This window comes from Silurus aristotelis, assembly GCF_946808225.1.
Source record: "Silurus aristotelis genome assembly, chromosome: 25".
Taxonomy (NCBI): domain Eukaryota; kingdom Metazoa; phylum Chordata; class Actinopteri; order Siluriformes; family Siluridae; genus Silurus; species Silurus aristotelis.
Genome location: NC_139598.1, coordinates 14,237,928 through 14,253,754, shown reverse-complemented (window position 1 = coordinate 14,253,754; position 15,827 = coordinate 14,237,928). Strand labels below are relative to the sequence as shown.

The 15,827-nt window shown below is 37.2% G+C and overlaps 1 protein-coding gene across 2 annotated transcripts in view; it reads right to left on the bottom strand.

Moving 5' to 3' along the window:
• Window positions 1–15,593, bottom strand: part of oxr1a (oxidation resistance 1a) — a 179,562-nt gene extending 163,969 nt beyond the window's left edge. For both annotated transcript variants that reach the window (XM_083529909.1, XM_083529911.1), the window contains exon 1: window positions 15,481–15,593. The gene's annotated coding sequence lies outside the window, so the exon portion shown is untranslated. The remainder of the gene's footprint in view (window positions 1–15,480) is intronic.
• Between the last annotated feature and the right edge of the window lie 234 nt (window positions 15,594–15,827).

Here is a 15,827-nt window from a genome sequence, read left to right as displayed (position 1 = left end):
AAACAAGCAGTTTGTATCGGGACACCTGAGTTTTCTAGCCATATAGTGGATATAATCTTTTTTCATATCACTCTCCTGATTGGTATTTTTCTACAATTAAATCTTAGGGTTTCTTTGGTAAGTTTTTGTGACGGAACCCCAAAGCAAATACTAAAACAACAACTGATTTTTATCTGGTTTTAATCGAAATCAATGTAATTGACGGCAAGTGTATGTTATTTACAGCCTGCAGGCCCAATTTTGATTATGAATAGTTAAAAATGGTTACCCCATTATTAGTGTATGCAAACTTGTGTTATTTTCTTGAAATGTTCCGAAATTATTAAAGATTTTATCCTCTGGATTTTTGTTTGTTGGAAGTCAAGAGTCTATTTGATTTGCAAATAGTAAAAATTATGCATTTATTTATCATACATAACCCACACACGTGGTGGTAAAGCTAAGACACATCAAGTGATAAACACATCGATGTCTTTGGTCTCCAAAAAAATAAAAATAAATTAAAAAAAAAGTCGAGCTCATTACTGTTACTTTGTTCCACTGAAGCACCTTCGAAACAAACACAGTAAGTGCACATCTACAGCTAATGTGCTCAGAAGTGAAGCCCAGTATGATGTCGGTGAAGGCAAAAAAAAAAAAACATACTATACTTTTGGAATATTGATGGAATGGACTGTGGAGAAAACTAGAAAATCAACAACAATAACCAGCAGAGTAGCTGAAGCCCAGCCAAGGCCACCTGCATCGCCTTAGCTCAGATCAACTTGATCTACGCAGAACACATCTGATGAAATAAACTCCAAAACAACCACTTGATTTGTCCATTTCAAGCTCAGTAGGGAGGATTTAATCAAGGCTCGACTGACTATCCGCGGTATGAGTCAGCCACAGAGTGCACTCTTATGCTCTCTCTTTTATTGCACTTATTCGGAGTATGATTTATGATTTTTTTTTCATCTCTATTTTCCTCACTCTTCTTGTAGTCCTTGTCCCATGTTGAAGTAGGTCACATTTACCATGCCAAGAGGCCACATTAGGCCACTGGATAAAGCCATAATGGACACATTTTTTTCCTCGATTACAGAAAATGTGTACCAACTTTCAGAGGTATTTTTTGTTACATGATCTGTAAATATAAAAATATAAAATGTCTGACAAATGACAATAAATCCATTTAAAAAATGTTCTACATATGCTGTTTCTCCATTATTGAATATTTAAAGGCATTACAATGAAGACGTTGGTGTTGAATCTACAGTATAATCTTAGATGTTGGGCTAATTCATGAGATGCTCACGATCTCCTGGCTCCACAACTCCAACTGACTGTTTAAGAGTGTAGAAAGGACATTACTCAAAATCACACACCCCAGTGCTCCAGTGCTCACTCTCCAGTGTTTGTAATGTTTTAAAGATTTATAATCACAACATTTGGCGTCACCCAAAAGAGGATGAGTTCCCCTTCGGAGTGTGGTTCCTCTTAAAGTTTCTTCTTCTTCTTCTTGTAAGGCCGCCACAGGCTGGCTCATTGGGAATAAACACACATAATTCACTTATTTTTGTTCTATAATTCTTGCATTCTGTAAAGTTGCTTTGAGACAATGTCTATTGGGAAAAGTGATAAGAGATATAAACTGAATTGAATTAAAAATGGATGTTTGCTATAAAAGTAAAGAAAAATAACTTTGCAAGCATTTTCAAATATCTGCTTACGAAGGAACATGTCTTGACTTTACAGGTATATTACCTAATATTATGCGACTCTTGTGCAATACTGCAAAAAAAAGAGAAAAAGTAAATGTTTCTCTTTGAATCTCTGTCACATGAATAAAACATTAGCTTTTCCTTGTCAGGAAAGTCAAAGACCTAGCAGCCTGTTGAGCCTAGCAAGAACTAACAGCCCACTGACATGGTTTTAAAATTCTGAACCATTATAGAAAATTACTCTCAAATCAAAAGTTCAAGTATAAAAAGACTGAGAGGCAGTGTTTGGATTGGTTACCATCAGGCCTTTAGACCATTGAGATTGTTAGATCTTTCCAGTGACATTAAGACATTTAAACATTTAAGACCATTACCAATTGCCATTAGAAAACACATTGATACGAACATTGGGTTCTTATCAATGTGGAAATTGTGGTCAGGATCTAAGTTCGATAGCAAAAGATCTAAGATCTAAGTTCGATAGCAATAGTTTAGATCACTGGTTCCCAACCCGACGGTTACGACCCCCGCTAGGGTTTGCTAAATTGTAAAATTTAGGGGTCTCCTGAAAAAAAAGGTTGGGAACCACTGGTTTAGATATAATAAGAGATATCATGGGTAAGACTTAGATTGTGATAGACCTGGTTTGTGGGAACATCTGCAAATAGTCAGATGTTAAATTTCTATGTGTTCGAAGAACAACAATTTCGAAGAAGATAAACTATAATTAATTAACCTGAGGAAGCTTCAAAACCCTGCAAGTGAGATGAGAAACGAGGGATTGGTTAATTGGTTGAAGAGAGTATAGAAGTACATAGCTCTCCAAAGAGAGCTTGAAATTGTCCAAAAGGGTCCAAAGAGGAGGAGATTTGGGAACCACTTCAAGGGGGTCCATACAACATCGTTATAAATTGAAATAATGATTTTTCTTTATTATCTTTAAAAACAGCTGCTATGCTGACCGATATGTAATGATATCGCTCTTGCAGATATGGCTTTAAAAATCGAGGCCACTGATTCAATCATGGAAAGTGAATTTTAACTTACAAGAAAAGGCCAACGATAAATCAAGAGCTGACCTTGAACAAAAAGCTGAACAAAAGCTTTTCGATCGCCTCTATTCAGTCCTCCAGGTTGAGGTTCTGGGAGAACAAGATAAAGAACTAATCATACTCCAGAGAAGATTTGATGTAGAATTTGATAGGCAACAGATTTTTGTGTAGCACACAAAATATTAGTTATTAAATCCTATTGGTTGCTTGGAAACGCTATAAAATTAAGCTTGGCTATTTGCCAAGTCTCAGTAGTAAGATGGTTTGTGTTGATCTGGACATCAGAGACAATCCTGGTTTACTGCGTTTGAATCCGATTTCGATATGACCACAAATCCTTTTCCACTCCTCAATAACGACATCACAGAGCTACTGGATCTTATATACATGGCGCCTCTTAACCTTCTGCTCAAAGATGCCCCGCAAGGGGCTCAATAGTGTTTAGATCTGGAGACGTACTTGGCCACTCCATCATCATCTTCAGCGAGGCAGTTGTCATCTTGGCGGTGTGTTTGGCATCATTTCCATGTTAGAAATGATGAAATGATTCCATCGTTCGGTTCAGTTTCCAAAGGGAGGGCATCATGTTTTGCTTCAGAATGTCACAGTACACGTTGGAATCCATGTTTCTCTCAATGAACCGCAGCTACACAGTACCAGCTGCACTCATGCAGCCTCAGACCATGATGCCACCACCATCATGCGTGACAGGAGGCAAGACAATTTCTTCTTCCAGGGTGTCGCCACACATGCTAGACCCCTTCTGAGCCAAACAAGTTTATCTTAATCTCATCAGACCACAGGACACGGTTCCAGTAATTCATGCTCTTAGACAGGTTGCCTTCTTTCTTGTAAAAACATGCTGAACATCCAGTGGTCCAAGCACCAAATTTTAACTGCTCTAATACAAGATACACACATTTGTATTGTCCTATCAAGCAGACAAAACATGAATATGATGAATAGGACATGTGGCTTTGCATGGTTGAGTAACGTACAGCTGTTATCACTAAGGGTGTATGTATTATATATATATATATATATATATATATATATATATATATATATATATATATATATATATATATATATATATATATATATATACACAGTATGTACAGGTAGTCCCTGACTTGCAGTGGAGATGTGTTCCCCATCGTAATAATGTCATCTCCATTTTCAAATATATTTGTAACAGTTCAAAGAAGCCTGGTAATTTGTAAATAGATAAAAATAAAAAATTCTAAATTGTTCTCATGAACTAATTGGAAAATGTAATTCAACCAAAGCCAATCACTTTAAATTGTTTTACTACATTTTATGACTACTTCGTAAAAATAAAAACCAAAAAGTAGAGGGACGCTAAAGACAAGCCAGATGAAATAAAGAGTCGATATACTGGTCCTGAAACAATACGGTAAAAGAGTCGACGGATAATTAATGCTGCACTGTCAGAACAAGCACAACTCAAGTCCACTGGAGAAGAAGATGAAGCTAGTGGGCTTAGAGCTAATTGCCTGTGACAGAGACCAAGACAATCGGGCAGGCAAGAAAAATGTCCCTCGCTAAAGCCAGAATGCACATAATTGGCCCTAATTAAATCAGTGAGGTTCACGGAGTGTCCATTAATCTTATTCTACTGCATGGATCATTAGGTTTGTCCAGCTAAGGATGTAAAATCCTCTCGTTTTCTGTCTCGGAGGCCACAGACATTTCTTCTATTGTTTCTCCACAATTGACAGGCAACATTTAACAACCTATTCGATGATATGCATGGCCTTAAGATGCTTCTTTGGCATTCATGTACAATAAAACTCATGTCTGAAGAATTTGAGTGCCAAATTTGCTGTGTTGCATGTTTACATTTTTAGTCCGTATAAGCAACATGTAATATAATTTATGCTATATATATATATATATATATATATATATATATATATATATATATATATATATATATATATATATATATATATATATATATATATATATATATAAATAAAATAATTCATAGCAATTCTGAAGCTAACAATTAATGGTATAAAAAGGTAGGGAAAGGTATAATCGTGAAACTGAGACGAGCAGGTAAAACCTTGCCAGGGTTGGGACCGGATTCCAAACAATAAAACCAGAGCATTTGAGCCACTGAGCCTTTTCATCACCACACTACTGTTTTCTGCTTCTTCTATATTATTATAATTGTTATGTCTGGTTGGTTTACTGGTATGTTTCTGTGTGGATCTGGAGGCCTGACAGGAATGTAGCCTTGTGGTTGTCTCTTTCACTATTTGCAGTTCCTTATATTTGAATCTATATTCAATACATATTTCATTCAGATATCCCTGAATGTCAGTAGTTTTCAATCTGCAAAGTATATAATGTAAACCGAAAAGAAAAATATTTCTTCGGTTTCCACAACAAGAACCAGTGTGTTTGTTCTTTCTTCTTTTCCAACAGATTAGACACTAGCTAGTGTAGGAGAAAGGCATTAGTACCAAATTACAGTAGTCCATAAATTTCTCATTTTATATACCCTCTGGCTTGATTTGAAAAACATGGCTTGTTCTCATTTAAACAGAAATGGTTTAAAAAGAACTAGGCTCCTGTTTGACCTTCCCTTATCATCAGGAGATGCTGCAGGCTCAGCTCTTCGCTGACTGCACCACCAGATCCAATTCAAACCACGCTGTCAATTGTGCTGATGACACCACAGCAGTCAGCCAGTCTGTCTGAATGTTGGAAAAAAAAAGTTTGTTCACTTCTAGATGTCCAGCTCTGATCTACTCCATTCATAAACGGTTTCACACTTGAGAATGCAATGAGCATCAAGCTCCTCAGCGTTCCCATCAAGGAAGATCTTGGTTTGACAACCAACAAAGCTCCTTGGCCAAGAGTTTTCACCAGCCTGAAGAACTTCCCGATGACTTTATTCTCTTAGATTTTTTTTTAAGGTGTCAATAAAACCCCGTCATAAAGTATAAGGCTGTGATGACAGTTAAAGATTTACTTGACACAACTTGATGAGAACCTTTGAGTCTATCTTGCCCCCGACAATTCCAGTGACATTAGTTAATCAGAGGCTTATGTATGTAAAAGAGGGCTGTTAGTGTTGTTAGAGGTCGGCTGGTTTCACATGGCTGGCAACACATGGAAGAATTTGCAGGTAACCCATTTGGAAAAGCAAAGAAAGATCCTCTGATATGTTTATTTTAACCGATGAAGACTAAAATATACTGACGGCTGGTAAACACAAGCACACAAAAATCGCAATGTTATCTGAGAAGCAAAACAGTGGGAGTGGAGTCAGTAAGAGCTGATCCAGATATTAATTACAATACATTGTTACTCTTGCGCAGACACGCTTGTTGCAATTAATTATTGAGCGCACTTCTTAAGACTTAGAGGAGTCGGGAAGCATATCAAATCCGATGCTGTTTTTGCATGAGGGGTTGAGCAGAGGCTGTTGGGTCGATAGTGGAGAAGAGTATTTGGAAAGAGTTGATCAGCTCAGGCTGGGTTCACATTTGGTAGATTGTAACTCAGTGGTTAGGGCTATGGGTTACTGATTAGGAGGTTCAAGCCCTATTATTGCCATGCTGCCACTCCTGGGCCCTTCAGTAAGGCCCTTAACCTGAGGGGATGGATAGCAAGAAAAATAGCTAGATAGACAGATTAACAGCTAGAAAAAGAAATGGAGATTTTTTTTTTTTGGGGGACATCAGGAAATGCAAATGAGATATGCCATGAAGGTCTACCCACAAATACATTAAGAAAATCAAACATCAAGACTTTTGAATCTACAAAAAATATTACCAAAATGTTTACATGCAACCATAAGATTTATACTGTAAACGAGGCTGCTTGTTAGCATGCTTTTGTTTCTTCTCCAATGTCATCCTCAGGTCTAAATTAACTAAAGATTTCTTACTCCTTTATATATTTGAATAAAAAAATTGGTTATTTGACCTAAGACGTTTGATTAAAACACCCTTTCCAACGTCTGCATGGAAAATCCTGATAACAAAAGCAGTAAATTCGGTGTTCCTGAGCAAGTCATTAAGCAGAAGTGCTGTCCAAACGAGACAGTCAAAAGAGACCGAGTCAGCAAAAATGAAAGTAAAGAGCCTACAGCGTTGAGCAACTCTGGACACCGCTGGCTCAACTGCAATCGGAAGAGACAAGGGTATGAATTCATTCCGCTGACTCATTCCACCAAATAATATTTTGCTGACAGAGACAAATGCTTCTCGGGGCAGTGTTCTTCAGCACGACTTAGGTTCAAGAGGCTTAATCTCATCTGGACCTTTGTTGACAATCGAGCAGAAACCAGATTCGTGTTGGGAAAATTGGCATACGAAATATAACAGCGGTTATTCTGAATCTTAGAATATTCAAAAGGAAAGCATCAGCTTGGAATACTAATTCATGAAAAACAACAATCGCTGACGTTTATTCCACGTCAAAATTTTTCCATTTGTACAGAACATTTTAATCAGGGAAATCTTTTAAAATGGACTACGGGGCATTGGAGAAAAATAACCTGGTCCATGTTTTTTTATACATCATGTAAATTTCCTAGCGGAAGAGACAGCATTAGAACACAGTATGTAGAAAGTCGAACACGTTCTACAGATGCTTAATTGGATTGAGGTCTGGGGAATTTGAAAGTGACCATGAACTCTTTGTAATGTTCCCTTAAACCATTCGTGTCCAATCTTTCCCACAAAGGGCCGGTGTGGGTGCAGGTTTTCATTCCAACCAATCAAGGGCCACATCTGATAGTCACTGAAAATGAAAATCATTTTGTAGAATTTGCTGTGCACTTGCTTGGTTGGAATGAAAACCTGCACCCACATTAGACCTGTGTGTAAAAGATTGGATACCCCTGTCTTCAACCATTTCTGAACAATTTCTGCTGTGTAGCAGGGAGCATAATGCTGCTCAAAGATGATGTTCAGAGCTAGTCATCTGGCTATCACATTTTTGTTAAAGTCACTCAGATCTTTAACTTGTTTCCTAACTTATTATTATTACTGTTATTCTATTCATTGACAAAAAACACTAGGTGGCGCTAAAAGTGGCAGATTTAAAGACTCTGTGAGACAAGGTGAGAGAGGCATAATTGAGATGGTTTGGTCATGTGCAGAAGAGGGACATGGGGTATATCGGTAAAAGTATGCTAAAGAGGAAGCTGCCAGGCAGGACAAAAAGAAGAAGAAGGCTAAGAAGGAGGTTATTGAGGGAAGACATGCAGGTGGTTGGCTTTCCATTCCTCAAAGTTTTTAAGACTGTTAACCCAAATCACAGCCAACTGTACTCCCTGTATAGTTAAAGCTCAGAAAAAGATATTGCTTATACACATACTGAGGTAAGAACGTGTTCATGAAATTGGCCAACACGCTTGCCTACTCTAAATAAATGCACATTCCCATATAAGTCTACTATATAAGCGGGAAGCAATTAGGATGCAGTGACCCGGGGCAGCTGAGGCTTGGGTGGCTGGAGCTTAGCGTGCAAATCCCTCTCTAATCCTGATGCTATGCTCAAACCATGTTTGCTGTCCTGTAAAAAATGCTGCTCTCGAACAAACTGCACATTTTGACTTCACTAGTTAAGGCTGCTGAGGATGAAAAAAATGGTGAAGCTTATAATCACAGACTGCTAAGGAATGGAATTGCTAAGAGCTACACAGTTAACATCCATGAATGCATCACTGTTTAAAGCAGGAGAGCCTGAGAAATAAAGGAAGACAGAGAGCCAAATATAACTTGGAAGTGAAGGAACAGAAGGTTCCAAAAAAAAAAAAAAAGAGTTCAAAAAGTGAAAAAAAAAAATACAATTTAGCAGCTACAGTGATGTTCTAGAATCCTGCAGAAGTGGTCTTTTATGCATTTTGGCCTATCAATGAATTTCAAAGACGAGCTGGGAAATGTTACATATATATATATATATATATGTCATATATATATTTTAAAGTTTTCTACACAAAATTTTGACAATCCTGTGAAATACTGGGAGAATATAGTCTGGTCAGATAAGACCAAAACTGAACACTTTGGATGCCATAATACACACCATGTTTGGAGGACAAATAGTAACATGATAACAACAGAGAAGTTTGGAGGTGGGAACATCATGGTGTGGGGCTGTTTTTTAGCATACAGTACTGCCTTTTTTATGAACTATTAAACACATCGTATTCAATACTTTTTTCGCTGTGTCATTCCACATTACTCCACATAACTTAAACACATGTATGGATTGATTCCTTGTGTGTATGTGTGGATTGCCACAAGCACACACACACACAATCACACAATCACACACACACACACACACACACACACACACACACACACACACACACACACACACACACACACACAGTAAGTCAACTAAGGACAATTTAGCATAGCCAACCCTGCCACCTGCTAATATGTGGAAAACTGCAGGAAAATAGAGAGCACAGAAGAAACCCATGCAGACCCAGAATCATTAGCTTCATTGCTCATATAAAAGAAATTGATAGAATTTTAGATCGTTATGTATCAGGACACTTTGTGGCTTCACTTAGTAGCTGTCTTTTCACACGCCCTAACTCCACCCATAAATTAACATCTGCCTGAGAGGAAAGAGGCATTTTAATTACGGCTTTCTCATAAAGTAAATCGGTTAGGCTAATTGTCCACATAAGAGAAGAGATCGGGTTTACAAAGATCGGAGTCTGATTGGGTTTTATTGCTCGCATGAGATTCACTTATGACGTATTTTCCCATGCTCATCTTGCTTAAACCGCTCTGAACACAGACACTATTAAAAAAATGAATACAAATAAAAAGGGGGAAAAAACTAGTGCTGAACAACTCAAGCTTCAGGTCCCAGTAATATCTTTATACCATGCACTTAAACATGTAAACACCTAAATACCTCCTTCTGTCTATTAAAATGCTCTCAGTGAATTCTAAGGGCAGAGGTATTACGATTTCTGTGCACATGCTGTTGCTTTCACATCTGGATTCTCACCAGATTTTTGTGTCTGTAAATCCGGCACAAAATCTTGTGCAGTTCTTGACGATTTCGTAACCTTGATTTGGTGTATATTGGATCTTGCACTCTTGGAGAATGGTATAATGTAAAATATTTGAAAATGCTGGATCAGGTACTATTTTATAAGAACAAAAACAAAACAAATGCAGTCCTTGTGCCTCCTGTGCCTCCTAATTTGCATGCAACTAAAATGTATAGCTTTACATTTGTACGCTAGCTCTACCCTATCAGCCTCCGAGATGTGTAAGGCCGCAGGCAAAGCGCTTACACAGCAGGACCAGGTAAAGCATGAGCCAGCACAGCAGTGCACTCAAGGATTAGAGCAGAGCAAGAAAGGCTTTTGTTCTTTAGTCGGTCACACTGATGTGCACAGAAACATTTTACCATTATTATTAGCATTTTATTTCAGTAATGCTTCTGTCATACTGAGGAAAATACAAAAGCTCAAATAAATCAATAGAGATGCAAAAAAATCTCAGAATTACCACTACTTAGGGACACTACTTACTGTACTTGATGCGGTTTGAGATACAGTATTGACTTTACTCAGATTGTGGTTTGAATTGGCACTTGAATCTGAGATTAGTCACTGCAGTAGGTAAGAGTGCAGCTCTTCCCACAATACTGCAAAGATTTTCTTAGACGAAAAGGCTAAATTGCAAAAATTATACATCCAGCAGCTGCATCCAAGAGCTTTACACATACTCTTGCAACTACAAAAGCCAGTGGTGGTCCAGTGGTGAAGGCTGTGGGTTACTCATCATAAGGTCGAGGGTTCAAGCCCTGGTATCACCAAGCTGCCACTCTTGGGCCCTTGAGCAAGGCCCTTAACCCTCTGTGGTCCAGGGGCATCTTCTGTAATGTTGTGAGACGTCATATTCAAATAGCAGCAGCGAAAACGCACTTGAGATACAGTCTAGTGAGGAGAAATTAAACTACATATAAAGGAACGATGCATGGCGATACAAATGCCAACTACTATCCGAATCTCTGGATCTTAGCATCCCTAATACAGCCTCATGGAGGTAATGCGCTGGCGGAACACGTGCCTGAGCTTTCAGAGTGTTTCGCGAATTCTATGACAGCCATGACAGTTCCTCAACCTCTGCTACATCATACGAGTTCATACTCAACTAAACCTAATTGCAGAAATGATTTTTGTTTGTACCTCTCCATTTTAGCTACTACATAAAAATTGATTTTATTTTCCAAAATATAAACAAATTAGTGAATGATTTTAACTACAGCCACCCTGACAAGGCAGTTACTAAGGATGAATGAATGAATATTCTGTGTGCACTGCGTCTTGGGTCGTGGGCTGGAATAGCCCTAAAAATGTGTACTGGACATCTCAGACATGTAAAGTCTGGATAGACGGTATATGGGAGAAACATGGTACTATGAAAAAGAGAAAGGATTCTGGGCTTTTTTTTTTTTTGGTTCTCATTAAACCAGTAAGGAACATATTTGTTTTTCTAATTTTGTGTTTCGTTATCCAGTTGTGAGGTTGTATAGCTAGAAAACTTGTGACTAATTGGAAGTGTCTAAGTCTCCCTGTATTTATGTATTTCAAACTTGATTATATCAGTCAGGAGTGAGTCATCTGCTAGCCTGAGTGTACATTTATTTTTCTTGTTGTATTTAGTGTGCCAGCAATATCCAGCTATCCTAATGATGTTGTAGAGTAAAATGCACAAATTAGGAAATACAAATACACAGAAAACAGATCTGTGAATTTGAATCCTTATATTATCAGATGCCTAATATGAGGAAATGGAAACATAAACATCTTGCATTGCATAGTTATGTAATGGCATGTTTTACATTATATTTTACACCGAATTAGGAAACAAATAAATGCATTCCAGGTTCAAGAACAACAGGAATCTTTTTCAACTTTTACCAATCATCAAATTTTTCGCTTTCTTTTGTGCCGGAACTGGGGGCATAATGGTATTTGACATATCTGAGATATCTGACCAAGTGCTAAATAGAAAAACACTATATTTGGCGATTGTTGCATTTACAGTACAACAATCATTCATTTATCTTTAGCCTTGAAAAGGCTTTTAAAATTTATATCTTAAAAAAAAAAAAAAATTTTTCCTGAGGAAACCATGGTGGACAGGTTCGAATCTCACGCCCCCCCCCTGTTTTATTGCAGAATTGCATTTGCCACATAACTAATTAGTTTGGCTGATTTTCCCGGTCTCTCACGGAGAGCACGATAGACCAAAAATCTTGTTTTTTTTTTTTTTTTTTGGGGGGGGAATTGATTTAATGGAGTTTTATGTTAAAATGATGCAACGTATTAATAAAAATAGAATTATTACTATTGACGTGGACTCTTTTTTGACGTCATAGGACACTTCAACCAACAAACAAGCAGGAAAACTAGGCATCGGCTATGCTACTGCAGAACTGTATACTGTACAGTACATGTACTCACTATAAATGTAATACAGTGTACTGTATTTCTACGAATTTCCACAAAATTCATCTAGCTATGTTCTTGCAAATGTTTTCTGTGTGTGTTTAAAGTGTGTGGGAGGATGATTTATGGCTTAAACCAGCGGCCCCCAACTTTTTTTGCACCACGGACCGGTTTAATGTGAGACAATATTTTCACGGACCAGCCTTTAATGTGTGGCAGATAAATACAACAAAATAAAATGATACGACCGGCATAAAAACTGGTATTTTCTAAATGTAATAATAAACTTGAATTCACTGTGGTTTTTTTTTTCATTTTGCGAGCTTGGGGGTTTCAAGTTAGCGGTGTATTATGTGTTAGCGGCCGGAGCAGCCCCTTTAAGAAGGTAGCGGATGAAGGTAAGACGTGACCGAAACATCACGACATGCATCAAGAGTGAGTCATAGACAGATGTGGCAGAGAGAATACGGTAATTTTCCAAAATAAAACATTGTTCAGAATCAGATAATAAATAAAATGGAAATAATATGTTATGTATTCTTTCTGTACAGCCCGGTACCAATTGATCCATGGACCATTGCAGGTCCGTGGCCCGGGGGTAGGAGACCACTGGCTTAAACAATAAAAAAAAAACATTTTTGCTGTGGCGTCCATTTATCACAGGGTGGTTCTGTCACATTTCTGAGAACATTTTTATTAAAATTATTAATAATGAAATAAATATAAAAGAGGCGAAATTAATACCTTCAACACAACAGACATTTATTCACGACGTCCTTTTTTTACTCAGATATGAAAAAAAAATTAACTCCACTGAGAAATAATTTTCCGATGCATCAAGTCTCAAATCACGCACCAAAATTCGCCAAGATGCACACATCCGGCAATTAAAACCGTCCGTGTGGAAACACAACAAAAGTTCAATTTGGTTTCCTGATGATTGACGTAATTTAATAATATATAAAAATACTAATTAATATGTAATAAATGAATAATAAGTAAGTTAACTCGTGACAATCATGCGATCAATCGCGATTAAATATATATATATATATATATATATATATATATATATATATATATATATATATATATATATACATATATATATATATATATATACATATATATATATATATATATATATATATATATATATATATATATATATATATATATATATATATATATATATATATATATACACACATACACAATATTTCCAAAAGTATTGGGTCACCTGGTCATGTATGGTATGTGATTTTTGAGCATTGCATTTCACATTTAGTGCCAATTTGCTCTTATAAATCCCTCCACTCTTCTGGGAAGATGTTCCACTAGATTTTGGAGTGTACTTATGGATATTTGTGTTCATCAGCCACAAGCGTATTACAAAAGGCAGTTACTGATGAAGGTGAGGAGACCTGGGGTGCAGTCAGTGTTCCAATTCATCCCAAAGGTGTTTAGTAGTGATGAGATCAGAGCTCTATAGCAGGCCACTCAAGATTTTCCTCTCCAAAACATGTAAACCAGATCTTAATGGAGCTCACTTTGTGCCCAGGGGTAACACTATGCTGGAACAGGTTTGGGTTTCCAAGTTCAAGTGAATGCAAAATGTTATTTTTGAACATCTAAAGATGTCCGATACAATTGTGTGCCTCTAGCTTTGTGGTCACGGGTTGGAGAAGAACCACATATGGCAGGAAAGGTCAGGTGACTCAATACTTTTCGAAAATATATTGTATATACATACAGGGATGGGCAGCATTTATGACATGTATTTCAAATATAAAATTTTTGTTTTATAAATTTTTTTTTTTGTAATTTGTATTTTGCATACCATTGCATGAATGAACTACCTGACACATAATATATAATATTTAAGATCAACCATTAAATTAATTATTAGTTAGAAATTAGTTGCTATGAATGCACGTGCCATCAGTCGTCTTCTTATGGATGACGTGGTTGTCATTGTGTCAGTGTTGCTAATGTAACGCAGCCCTTCGTTACCAAACACCAAGTAAATAAATCAGGATACAATTATGAGTCATTCACAAACTGTTCAACATTAAACTGTTGGTTACATTAAAACTAACCTTCAGCCGGAAGATCACAGGAATATTGTATGTGAATATTTGATCTGTTAACTGGTTGCATATGTCAGAATAATTGCATGACTATAAAGATATTGCTATTAAACTTTGTTTTCCTAATCAACTGAGTCAGTGTAATGGTTAAGTAACAGATCACAAGGGAATTTCATGATGCCTTGTAAAAGTATTTTTTCAGTCATTTACAAAATAGAAAAAATACATTTGTTTGTTTTGATATATGGTGCGGCTGCTGTTTTTTGTTTGTTTTATAAAAAAAGCCACATCCATCCTGACCAGGCAGTTACTAAGGATGAATGAATGAATGTTGTAACTACATCTCAAATATATCAAATATGATTACACCCCAAGATCAGGAGCAAGTCCAACAGAAGGTGAGATACCTGATGATTGACAGGAGTTTTAGCCAATCAGGGGGGTGCATAATGCGTAAAAAACGTAAAAAAACAAAACAAAAGGCACTTTTGATTTGGACCTGTGTTGTTCTTAAAATTGTAATGCATTTATTTGCAAATAAATGTGACTATTCTAATTTAAAGTAACGTAAAGTTACAGCAACTTTGTATTACATGAACATGGATAATAATAGTATATTACTTTATATTATGCATCTGATTATACAGACAGACAGACAGACAGACAGACAGACAGACAGACAGATAGATAGATGACTATCTATTTCTTTTTTCATTTTCCAAGTAAACCTGAACCCACTGTCCTGAAGACTTTCCCTGTTTTTTTCCCATTCTACAGGATAGACAGACAGACAGACAGACAGACAGACAGACAGACAGACAGACAGACAGACAGACAGACAGACAGACAGACAGACAGACAGACAGATAGATAGATAGATAGATAGATAGATAGATAGAATGCAAAAACAAAAGTTGAGCATGATGATGAGTTAAGATGAAACCGAGCTGTGTGTTATTCCACCTGCGCGTCATTCAGGTGCACCGCGCGCGAGCCTGATCCGGTCCCGTCCCACGGTGTCAGTGCTCCGAGTTTCTGCAGCAGAACTTCCTCTGTCCGAGCTCACCATCGCTCCCAGCAACACAACATATAAGAAGAAAAAGAGGAAGACGCAAAAAAACCCACCCCAGAACAAAGCAAATGCAACTACTTACTGCAGGTTCACTCCATTGCCGAGAAAACGCTCGCGACCCGCCGCTGGTAACTCTGCACGAGCCGCAGCTTCCCCGGACGCGCGCGACGAGCACAGTAATTTGACCTTCTCAGTATAGGTAGACTGTACCATCTCTGTAGTGATAAAAGGGGGAGGCTTGGAATATACCAGCTTTACTGATACTGAAATATGTTGACTTTGATTTTCTTCGTATTTCTGTTCATTTTTATACATTTCTAACGAGATACTTAGAAGTTTACAAATATAAATGGTTTATTAAAATGACAGTTTTTTTCTTACAATAAAAATAAGTATATACATCCTGAACTCGTATGCATGCTTGTAATA